We start from the raw sequence: 12,384 nt of genomic DNA, 5'->3' as shown, positions 1-12,384 counted from the left end.
TTTTCTTTACTTTTGAAAAAATCCCAATCCTAATCCTAGCACAACCCTAACCCTAACCCTAAAGTTTATTTTTTACGCCGTTCCTCATGCGGTATAAGTGATTAGACGACTTTATTCTTCGGGTCGGTGCAATTACAGCGACACCAGATTCATATCGGGTTTTTATTACTGACAGCTGTCAAACACTAAAAGACGCTTTTTTTTTGCAAAGACTACTTTTTGCATCGCCATTTTTGAGAGCTATAATTTTTCCATATTTTGGCAGACAGAGTCATGTGACGGCTTGTCTTTTGCCGGACAAGTTGACATTTTTATTGGTAGCATTTTTGGGCACGTGACATATTTTGATCGCTTTCTATTCCGATTTTTGGGAGGGAGAATAAACAAAAACCAACAATTCCAGAATTGTTTTTTCTTGTTTTTTTTATACCGTTCCGCGTGTGGTAAAATTGATAAGGCAGCATTATTCTTCGGGTCAGTATGATTACAGCGGTACTACATTTATATATTTTTTATGTTTTGGCGCTTTTACACAATAAAAACTATTTTATATAAAAAAAAAATTTTTTGTATCGCTTTATTCTGAGAGCTATAGCGTTTTTATTTTTCAGCCGGCGGCTTGTTTTTTTGCGGGACAAGATGACGTTTTCAGCGGTACCATTTTTATTTGCATTTGTCTTTTTGATCGCGTTTTATTGCATTTTTTGTTTGGCAGTATGATGATAAATCATGGTTTTTTGCTTTTTTTTTTACCATGTTCACTGAAGGGGTTAACTAGTGGGACAGTTTTATAGGACAGGTCATTCTGAACCCGGCGATACCATATATGGGTACTTTTATTGTTTTTTTTGTTTTTTTTCGGCAATAATATTTATTTATGGGTACAATATATTTTTATTTTTGGGTTTTTTTTTTTTTTTTTTTTTTTTTTAATATTGTTACAATTTTTTTTTTTTTTTTCACATTCTGATTCTTTTTTAACTTTTACACCTTGTCCCACTATGGGACTTTCACATTTTATTTTCAGATCGCCTGTATAGCATAGAGAGCAGCAGCAGCTCCCTGTGCTATACAGGCTGTCACTGCTGCAGAGGGAGAAGATACTTTGGTCATGCACTGCGCATGACCAAAGTATCTTCGTGCTGTCTGGAGACTCTGATGTTTTCATGACTGAATCGGGTCGTCATGGCAACATCCAGGAGCCACGGCAGACGTTGGACGCTGGCAGGAGAGGTATCGGCGATCACCTCCCCTTGCCCCCACAATGCTGCGATCGACTTCGATCGCAACATTGAGGGGGTTAATGTGCAGGGAGAGCTGCAGGACAGCTCCCTCCACATAATATCAGGTGTCAGCTGTGACAATCAGCTGATACCCGGCAGCGATCTCCCCGCACCGCTTGTGTGCGGGCGCAATCGCCATATGACCTAATAGTACGTCATTGGTCCAATCGGCCCAGGTCACCATGACGTACTATTAGGTCACACGTCAGAAAGGGGTTAATTCTGAGAATATTATGATACAATTAAGTATTATCTACATAATAAATATTTAATATTTCTTTAGTAATTATTATTTCTTGATTTAGTTTATTGTGGATAAGGGCAACCACACATCAAAATGATTTATAAAGGAGATTTACATTTTGAATCATTTTTCCAAATTATAATCTTATAGTATTCAATGTTATTTTTTTAATGGTTACCTAGACGGGTACACACATCTTCAGACAAATATATGATACAAACTGATGTAACATTTATACAGAATATTTATAAAATAATTATTTTAATTTTGATATATGAATTATTTCATAAAATAATATTTTTCGCATTAAGGGGAAGATGTGTTTTTGATCCCGATTATATAATCACATTTGATCAATACTTATTTTTCACACATTTTAATAAAGGAGAAATATTAATAAGGTACAATGGTATAACTAAGAAGGGTATTACATGCAAAGTTGCATAATTTAATTACTTTGGTAATACAAGGTTATGACAAATATGAAATCATCCAGATAATGGAAATATAAAGGTATTTGTTACTGAGAACATAATTACTCTGCATTTGTCAGTACTAGAGTTGAGCCACCCCCGTAGTGTTCGGGTTCGGTTCGGTTCGTCGAACACCGTTAAAACCAATGGCAGGCAAACAAAAACACATAGAAACACATAGAAAACACATAGAAAACACCTTCAAAGGTGTCCAAAAGCTGACAAACTGCTCAGAAGACACAATTAACACATGAAAAAGTGACAAGTACATATAGTCATGTGAAAAGAAAAGAGATAGAGGAGTAAAAGGAGGAGGAGACACAGATATAGGCATGTCATGCCCTTCTAAAATCAAGAAAGGCTGGAGTAAAAATCTAAAATCAGCCTACCAACACCCAGACGTCGTGACAAGAAAATTAAAAAAAGAAATATCTTTAGGCAGAATGGCGGTTCCATTCACAACACTTTCCTTACAAGACGTAGTGGTATCCCCGTTGTGAGTTGTGCCAAAAACGGAACCCAATACATTCGGACTAATCCACCATTTGTCATATCCAAGGGGCAGGTCAGTAAACAACAACATCGACGCAGAACCAAGTACAGTAGTATATACTGTACATCCTTTTACAAGGCAATCAGGCGGGACAAAAAGTTGGGACGGGGCACCCTAATGGCCAAAACAGACATTGAGGGGGCGTTCCGGTTACTTACTACCTGTGCCTCTGAATATTGTCCGCCTCTTGGGCTGCTTCTGGGAAGGAGCATACTATATAGATCGCTGTTTGCCCATGGGGTGGTCCAGATCCTGCTCACTATTTGAGGCGCTTAGTTGCTTCCTCGAATGGGTCGTCATGGATGTTTCTAAGGGGGCATATATTATCCATTAGCTCGACGACTTCTTATGCCTGGGCCCAAAAGATTCGCCACAGTGTGAATACACGTGGTAGTCCACCTTTGAGAAGGAGAGAGCTGGAGGGAGAGCAGACACCACAGACCCGAGGGGTTAGATGGAGAACGGAAGAAGGAAAGAGGGCGAGGGAGGTAAGGAAGTACAGTGGAAGGCCGACCTGAGCTCCCCCACGCTCCTCCTGCTGGGCGGGGAACAGCACTGGGAAGAAAAGCCGCTTGCTCATCCCTTTGGGGTTACGGGCGCGAGCGGGCAGAGGGACTACGCTGGAGTGCGAAGCCGACACGGCCAAGCCGTTCCTGCCTGTGCAACCTCCGTGTCGCCGGGTTTGTGCCAGAGCCGCGGTGGACCTTGACGGCCAGCCTCCCTCTCCCAATACTGGTGCCTGTCCACTGGTGGGTTGAGACCCCCTGCGGTGGAGGCAGGTCTAAGCTCTGTAATTTGAATGAGTACACTTTAAATCCTTTTACAAGGATCTATTGGAGGGCAAGTCTGATGCCAGCAGCCGCGGTAATTCCAGCTCCAGTAGCGTCCACTAAAGCTGCTGCAGTTAAAAAGCTTTTATAAGGATCGAGATTGGCGGTCCGCCGCAAGGCGTGCTACTGCCAGTCCCAGCCCCTTTGTCTTGGGGCGCCTCCCCGATGCTCTTCACTGAGTGTCCCGGGGGCCCGAAGAGTTTCCTTTGAAAAAATTAAGTGTCCAAACCGCAGGTGGTGTAGCTTGCTTAACAGCTGGGCTACTCCGCTGACTAGCAGACACTGCTACTAGGCCCAAAGTATTGCCTGGGCTACATGCAGTTAAAAATTTGTAATTATATCTACAGGCAGTGTAGCTTGCAAAACAGCTCGGCTACTCCGCTGACTAGCAGACACTGCTACTAGGCCCAAAGTATTGTCTGGGCTACATGCAGTTAAAAATTGTTATTAGATACAAAGGCGGTGTAGCTTGCTTCAGATGGGCTACTCCGCTGACTACGAGACACTGGTACTATCACAAAATGATTGGCTGGGTTAGATGCAGTAAAAAATTATTAGATACACAGGCGGTGTAGCTTGCTTCACAGCTGGGCTACTATGCTGACTAGCAGACACTGAAGGTTTGGAGCAGACCTCTGATTCCCAGGCTTTAGTATGAGTAAACAGCTCTTCAGACTCAACCATCTGTGTTACCCCAGGCCATAGTGTATATAGTTTCTTATGGTTAAAAGGTGGGGGGAGCGACCCGACCCACCTGGAATTGACGATGCCAACGTCATGTAAAACACAGCAAGGGGACTCCAAAAAGAGTCTCCATTTTTTCCAAAAATTGTGGCACAGACACCACTTAAGTGGCATCAATTGCCCCAGAGTTGCTTAAAATGGTTGGTGAGGGGGGCGTGTCCTGGATGCAGACCTGAGCAGAAGCAGGAGTGTGGAGCTCCTCCAGGCACCGAGCAATCCAGCAGGTTTCTAATTCACAGCACCGGCCAACAACCAAAAAACTATGGGTCCCAGAAGAACAAGGACCCCTGCCCCCGGGGGTGGAAGCAAGGCTCCCCCAGAGACAGCCCTGGATGCCTTTCTAATTAGAGGGTCGGCTGAGACAGGAGGGCAGGCGCCATCTTGCTCCAGAGGAGAGATCATGCTGGCCCAGGAGGACGGAGGAGAAGTAGCAGATGACATGGTAGGAGGCTTGAGGGCTCTCACCAGAAGGGAGGGGTTGAAGCAGGCTCCCAGCTCTGTACGCACAGTAAGGGAGGCTTAGGAGAACTGAGCCACAGCCATTGCCTCACTGCAGCAGCCCCCCTTCCCCCCCAGCAGAACGCTGACTGGAAGGAGAAAACTTGCAGCTCCAGAGTAACAGCCACCCTCCCCTCCCTGAAAGCTAATTGCCAACAGAGAAAAGTACAAGGAAGCAGCTTTATAAGCATCTGCACTGACAATGATGGGACTTCTCATGGTGAGAGTATACATGTTTCGCCTGGCACTGGAGAATTGGAGACTGATGAACCTCACAGAGAGCAGGAGTTGAGGGGGGCAGGAGAGGGGGCTTGCAGCCACAGTGCCCTCCCTGCAGTGCACTGGAACATGACTCCTTGCCTTGTGAGTCAGAGGAGGGGTGGTGCCAAACACCCCCGGATTCCCAGTATGCTTAGAAGAAATTTCTGACCCAGATTCCCTGCAGAGAAGATTTTAAAACCCTAATAGCTGAATTGAAAGAAGCCTGCAGGTCTGAAATATCATGCGTCAGGCAAGATCTACAAAGCCTGGCAGGGCGCTTGAATACTCTGGAGGAGGATCATGATGCCACTAGAGTTTACATGAAGGACTTACAGCATGTCATAGCCAAACAAAATAAGATGGTGAAAGAGCTTCAGTCCCACATGGAGGATCTAGACAACAGGGGCAGACGTTGTAACATACGAGTCCGGGGGATCCCAGAATCTGAGGGGCAGGAAAATCCCAAAGCAATTCTCCAAGCGATTTTCAACTCTGTCCTAGGGGAACCCCCTACATCCAATATGAAGATGGACAGAGCTCACAGGGCCCTTCAACCAAAGGGCTCCTCTGCACTCCCGAGAGTCATCATCTGTTGCTTGCATAATTTTGAAACCAAAGAGAAGATAATATACAAAGCCAGAACTCAAAAATCCATAACGTATGAAGGCAGCGATCTGCAGCTGTTCCCGGACCTCTCCAGAGTAACAATTCAGAAAAGAAGAATCCTTAAACCGCTACTAAAGATCTTGACAGACCAGCGGATTTCATACAGATGGGGTTTCCCCTTTGCCCTGCACGTGAGCTGCAATGGAACACCGTCAACCTTGAGAGTCCTGGAGGACCTGCCGATTTTTTGTGACTCCCTGGTATTGTCGTGCCCAAAGATTCAGGACTGGGAGGCTCCTAACCCCCAGGAAGCTCCCCCACCTTTGTGGTCCCGGAAGGAGCGACGGGGAAGGAAGAGAGGAGGGGAGGAGGGAGACGTGGAGTCATCTCTCCAAAATTCCCCTTGTTGATCACTACCCCCCTAGCTTAGAGGTTTCTATAGTTTCTTTGTCCCCCCTCTCTTTTGTATGCCTTGGGTGGGGGGGAGCCTAGCACAGGCAGGTGCTAAACAAGATGTGATAGTGGTGGCACAATCCATCACTTAATTGCTGGACATGTTATATTCATTCATGATATAAAATAAGTGCTTGGGGAGCCACTGAGAGGTGTTGTACTCTTGTTCAGTTTTCCATCCTCTCTACTTTTAGTGGGTTCCCCTTTGGGAGACGAAAACTCCCATCCCTAGTTGGTAGTTAAAGAATCTTTCAGGGCACCCTCCCGAATTAATTAGTTAAAGGGGTATTCCCTTTTTTCATCTATAGTTTGTTAGCGAATACCTGGATAGTTCCAGGGGGTTTCACTTTAAATTTGCCTATTCTGTGGGCTCATTTTGTGCTACAGAAGGGTCCCCCTTTTTCTCCACGAGATATCCTGGGAACAAGTCTATTGAACGTAGAATTTGGTGGAGTGTCAGTGTGTTTAATGCATATTTTGTTTTCTCGTAAGTGTCTCCCCACTTCCCTCATGTGTCTCCCCTCTCTTCCTTTCCTATGCTGGCTGAGGTTTCTTCGTCAGAGGATGGGGGATTTCAGAGACTCCATAGCACAAAGGTTTCCAGATGGAGAAGGTCTTCGGAAGCGTTCCGTGAGTAGAGGCACATTAAAAGGCACATTCCATACAATAAGATATAAACATGGCACGTATAATTTCACTTAATGTAAGGGGTGTTAACTCCCCTAGAAAGAGACGTCTCGTGTTTCAGGAGATGAGATCCCTGAGGGCGGATATAGTCTTCCTGCAGGAGACCACTTTGACAATAAGAGCACGTTCAATTTTGCTTCCCAACAATACCCCACAGTATATTCGGCCCATAATAACAGCAAAAAGAGAGGGGTACCAATATTAATAGCCACTAACTGCCCGATACAGGTGAAGGCAACACATGTGGACCCGGGGGGTAGATACGTTTTACCAGAATCCTCATTACAGGGTAATCGCATAATTTTGGGCAATGTTTACGTACCTAATTCGGGACAGATAAATTTCTTACATAGGGTATTTACCCTGATTCATAGACTGCAGCCAGGTCCTGTGTTATTGGGTGGCGACTTTAACATCCCCTTTTCTGAGTCCTTTGATAGGCAGTTTATTGTAGATAAGCCTCCCTCAGTGCAGCTAAGCAGAATGTCCCTGGAGTTTCGTAAACTCATAAGAGCTAACTCGCTGTTCGACCTATGGAGAATAGAGCACCCAAAAGAAAAAGGTTTCTCCTTTTACTCGCCCCCACCATCGCACCCATACCTGCATAGATTATTTCTTCGCTAACATTGCAGTTCTCAGGACTATGAGAAAAATTGATATAGGGGCAATTTCATGGTCGGATCATGCACCGGTGATATTAGACATAAAATCAATGGGCCCCCCAACGCGAACATGTCACTGGAGGCTTAACGAGTTTCTGATTAAAGATCCAACTATTAGGAAGACCCTCGAGTCCCACCTAACAGACTTCTTCAATTTGAACATGAATTCAGTACCCTCACCGGCTGTACTATGGGAGGCCCCTAAGGCGGTGATGAGGGGATTTTGTATCAGGGAAGGGGCCAGATTAAAAAAAAATACCCAAATTCAAAAGTCTAAACTAACCTCTCAACTTAAATCTCTAGAAAATAAACTGTCCTCCTCCCCGAATATTAGTATCTTGAGAAAGGTGATTGCAATAAGAGACAAACTGAAGGATTTGGCCATATGTAAGGTGGAAAAACTACTCCTCTACTCCAAACAGAGGTATTATGAGAAGGGAAACAAGGCTCACACTATATTAGCCAGACAGCTCAAAGATAGACTTACAAACTCAAACTTTCCTCATCCTATAACACCCTATATGCTAGGAATTTCCCATCCCTATTTAGAGAGCTGAAAAACTTGCTAACAAAATGGAAATCTATTTCTATCTCCATGATGGGGCGAATAGCCTCGGTCAAGATGACCCTCCTCCCTAAATTAATTTATCACTTTGAGACCCTTCCGGTGAGAGTCCCTGTGGGAGAACTCAAATTCCTTCAAGCAGCAATAATGAGATTTATATGGAATGATAAAAGACATAGAATAGCCAAACAAATCTTAACCACTCACAGAAACCAGGGAGGTATCTCAGTACCGGATGTTATTAAGTATTATTGGATGGTTCATCTCAGAAGGGTCCCCTCGTGGGCTTCGTTATGGGCATACAATAAATGGACTGAAATAGAGAAGTTATGGCTGGCTCCCATTCATCCAAACGCCCTGCTTTGGACCAGTAGACCCTTAAAGATAAGTCGTCCCCTTTTGGGTCCTATCAGGTTCACAAGGTAAATATAGCAGACCTGTGGTAAGAGATTTGAACTAACTTCCCCAAGATCGCCAATGATATCCTTGATATACCAACCGCTAATTCCAAATAGCTTGAGCTCGGACATGGTGCTCCAATGGATAAAGGCAGGCCTTTTTAGATTAGCAGACATGGTAGATGGAACCTCATTGGAATTACACACTTTTGACCACATTAAAGCTAACTTTAGAATAACAAACAGGTAATTCTTTCAATTTATGCAGATTAAATCTTTTGCAGTTTCTTTGTTTGGGTCGTTGAAGGTGTCCTCTCCTACTGAGTTTGAAAAGATATGTAAAAAGGGCCCGTCAACAAAGGGTCTGATATCAGACATATATGGTCTAATTAACACTCCCCAGGGGGATCTACCTCCTAAACACTCATACATGACTAAGTGGGAGAGGTTTCTGGGAAGGGAGCTATCACCGCAGTGTTGGCAGTCCATCTGGGATAAAGCATCCAAAACCTCTCTTTGCACTTTATACAAGGAGAACCAATATAAATTAATGATGTTTTGGTATCATACCCCTGAACTACTACACAAATTAAACCCCTCTATCCCGGATGGCTGCTGGCGCTGTGGAGCTGCTACGGGGTCCCTTACCCACATTTTCTGGATATGCCCGATCCTGACCCAATTATGGTAAAATGTCAGATCCCTCCTGCGGGAAGTATTGCTCACTGAAATCCCTCTAGACCCGGCTATGTATTTATTAAATGTTACTCCAAGAGGGATGGGTAAAAACTCCTCAAAGCTGCTTCTCCACATCCTAACAGCAGCTAGATGCCTCATAGCTCTTCATTGGAAAAAAAAGCACCCCCCCCCCCCCCAATAGAGATTTACTAAGTAGAATTGCGGATATACGAAGAATAGAACACCTGACGGCAGTAATAAATGCCAAATTAGATGTATTCAATAAGGTGTGGGGACCATGGGACTATTACTGGGCCCAATTTAATACCTGATATTTGTTCCAAGGAAAGGAGAACAGAGTTTACTGCTGAAATCTTCCAGTATTTTGCCGCATTACCCTCCCCCCTCCCCCTGTTGTTTTCCTGTCTGTGTCATAAAGGTTTGTAGTGTTTCTGAAATTGTAAACTAATGTAGATTATAGCAAATGATTGAGTAAGCGAGCAGCTCCTACAGTTACACCAACTATGGAAATATCCAGTTCATCGTATAATAGTGCATGGACTAAACACTGTTTATTAGGAGTCTGCAAGAAGAACGCAGATAAGTGCATGATCCATAGCAGATTTCCAACATGCTCTATTGATTTCAGTTTATGCGTTATTTCTTTGGTTCTATTGTTAAACCTATAAATTTTCAATAAAATTTACAGTATTAAAAAAAAAAATGCTCACTACTCCCTTAGTTGAATTCCTCTAGAGGTGTAGTTTCCAAAATGGGGACACCTGAGGGGGTTTCTGCTGTTTTGGCATGTCAGGGGCTCTTCAAATGAGACATGGCATCCGCTACCTATTCCAGCCAAAATGGCGTCCCTTCCCTTCCGAGCCGTGCAATGTGTTAGTTTTCCACCACATATGGGTTAACAGCTTACTCAGAAGAAATTGCACAACCAATTTTGGAGTCTATTTTCTCCTGTAACTTTTGTGAAAATAAAAAAATTGGGGCTAAAAACATTTTTGTGGGGAAAATTAGTTTTTTATTTCCACGGCTCATGAAGCACCTGGGGGTTTAAGGTGCTCACCACACATGGGAAAAATGAGAAATTGATGATAAACTTTTGACCCTTCTAACTTCCTAACATAAAAAAATTATGTTTCAATAATGGTGCTGATGTAAATTAGACATGTGGGAAATGTTATTTTTTAACTATTTTGTGTCACAGAACTCTTTACCACTAACATGAAAAACAATTTGTCAAGAAAACTCAATCTCAGAATCAATGGGATCCGCTGAAGCTCCAGAGTTATTACCTCATAAAGGGATGCTGCTCAGGAAGGTGAAAAAACAGGCTCTGGGGAGAAAGGGTTAATAGGACTTACAGGAGGAACCGGTCCAGAAAGCAGAAGATCCATCAAGTACCTGCCACATACAGTATTCTGTGATAGAACTAGGAAATGAATAATGGCGTTGTGTGAGGACTTCTCTGGGCTTCTGTCCTTCATCCTGCAGTCGTCTGAATGGATCTAATGTGGACGGGAACCAGCTAAGCTGCATTCTGTCCACAGCTGTTATGTCACTGTTCACACCACACGAGACCCCAAGAGTCTCAGTGCTGAAGGGGTTAATGTCCCCTGCGCCCAGTAATGGGGAATCTCCACATACCTCCACCTGCAGAGCCGGTGGAGAAACTTCTCCGCAGTCAGTGACATTTCCGGCATTATTTGCCCCTCACTACGGGCACAATTACCCCGCGCCGCCTTTTCTACAGTTTTATGTGAGGAATGTGACATGGGATTTTCCTGCTTCGAGACAAATAGACGACACATGAGGTGATTATTACCAGTTACTGGACGTCTACTATATGGCAGCATATGATTGTGCTATCGACTTCATACAAGGAGCTAAAATGCCTAAATATCGTTTGTTTAGCCTCTTCCAGGGAGGGAGGCCTTGAAAAACTATATTCAGAAGAGTCCGGCTAAGGGCTCATACCCATATGTGTGAAAAAAAAAATCCGTATTCTGGACCGATATACTCAGCAATACGCAGTATGCTGGTATTTTTTTCTCAGTCCGATTTCAGCTGAGAAAAAAATCACAGATGAGATGTGCCTCATAGATTAACATTGGTCAGAGTGAAATCCGATTTATCGGATTGCTCTCGTCCGTTTTTCTTGCATTGGGCTCATACTCATCTGCGTGAAAAACGGATGAGTGCAATCCGATAAAAAATCAGATTGCACTCTGACCAATGTTAATCTATGAGTCCCTGCTCATCTGCGATTTTTTTCTCAGCTGGAATCTGGATGCATGCTGCGATTTCCCACATATATCGGACAAGAGTCACCAATGCAAGTCAATGGGTGCGAGAAAAAAAACAGACGGCACATGGACCATCCATATGGCATCCAATTTTTATGGATACATTACCATTCTGTAGCCTAGAACACTGTAAATGGTCCTGTAAATGATTGTAGAAGAAAAAAATGATTGCAGAGAAAAAAAATGCATTGCATACGGATGTCATACGGATGCTAGGTGTGAAAAATCGCATTGTCCACTCATGAAAATCGCATGACACTCATCCGATTTTTCGGTCCAGATATCGAAACTTTTTTTTTCACACATATGGGTATGAGCCCTAAGGGTCATATACGGCCATCCACCTCTCCAGTCACAGAGGGGTGGGTGAAGATCTTAGGTAGCGCATTAAGTATGCTCAGGACAGTGCGCAGGAAGGTTTACCTATGAACAAGCTTGATATACTGCCCTCTTTACGCGTAGATCTTCTTAATGAAGAACATGATTCCGTTTTAGCTGGGCACGCGGGTTCGTCTGTCACTTGGAGATCTCTTCCTAGGTCCTTTTTGTGGCAGAATGCTCTTCAGGATATTGGAGAGTATGTTTGGAAATGCAAAGTCTGTTCCAAGGCTAAAGGCTCTCATCAAGCTCAGTGGGTTATCTCTTCCCTAACGATGTTTCGTTGAAGCCCTGGATCCACTTGTCCATGGACTTTGTCAATGATTTGCTTAACTAGTGGTATTACTGTCGTGTGGGTGGTGGTGGACCGTTTGAGCAAAAATGTTCTTTTGGTCCCGCTTCAAAAGTTGCCAACTGCTAGGATCTTAGCAACTTTGTTCATTTCTCATATCGTTAAATTTCATGGTGTTCCCAAAAACATCATTTTTGATTGAGGGGTTCAATTTCTGGCTAGTTTTTGCTCCAGATTGGGTAACAAGCTGTTTTTTTCTCTCAGTCTCAGGAAATAGAGCAGTATTAGTGATGTTTTGTCTCCTCTAATCAGGAAGACTGGGTGGAATTTCTGTCCCTTTTCCAGTGTGCTCTAAATAACCGTTCCTCAAAAGGTATCGGGACCTGGCCTTTTTTTAGCTGCTGTAGTTTTAATCCAGTGTTTGGGAATATTTCAGGATTACAATCTTCCCTGCCAGAGGA

Source organism: Phyllobates terribilis, unplaced genomic scaffold (genome assembly GCF_046119375.1).
Source record: "Phyllobates terribilis strain yellow unplaced genomic scaffold, ASM4611937v1 Scaffold_17__1_contigs__length_24005725, whole genome shotgun sequence".
Classification (NCBI taxonomy): Eukaryota; Metazoa; Chordata; class Amphibia; order Anura; family Dendrobatidae; genus Phyllobates; species Phyllobates terribilis.
Note: the sequence above shows the minus strand (reverse complement) of the source record.